The sequence below is a fragment of the Phalaenopsis equestris genome, unplaced genomic scaffold (assembly GCF_001263595.1).
Source record: "Phalaenopsis equestris unplaced genomic scaffold, ASM126359v1 Scaffold213678, whole genome shotgun sequence".
Lineage (NCBI taxonomy): Eukaryota > Viridiplantae > Streptophyta > Magnoliopsida > Asparagales > Orchidaceae > Phalaenopsis > Phalaenopsis equestris.
This window is the reverse complement of record NW_018232507.1, coordinates 138,751-139,237: the sequence shown is the minus strand read 5'-3', so window position 1 is coordinate 139,237 and position 487 is coordinate 138,751.

Genomic DNA, 487 nt, shown 5'->3' with positions numbered 1-487 from the left:
TTCGTTGTAATTGTTGTTTTGTGATGTTTGTGATTAAATTTTGAGTTGTCTTATATTTTAAATATTGTGGCGGTGAATTTTATTTTTTTTTTGGTTTCAGGTTTGTGGCTATCCTAAAGGTTTTAGTTTTCATGCATGGTGATATCATTGTTTAACATACAAGTTTATAAGCATAAAAGTACAACATAGAAAGTATAAGAAAATAAAGCATTGTAAACTATAAAAGCATACCTGGCGAGTCTTCTCGTTCATCCACTGTCGGCACTATTTTTGGTGTGGGGTTTGCTCGTAAGAAGCTGTCAGTCATCAGAATTGAAATCCCGTTGTCCGCTTTGGAAGGACGTTTTAAAAATTTTAATTTTAAAAAAGATGAAGTCAAACTGACCCCATAATTTTCATAGTTTAGATGAAAGAATGTTTTACCTCAAATCCTGTATCTATCCCGAAGGATGAACACAAGAATTGAGGGTGAGGCTTGATCAAATAA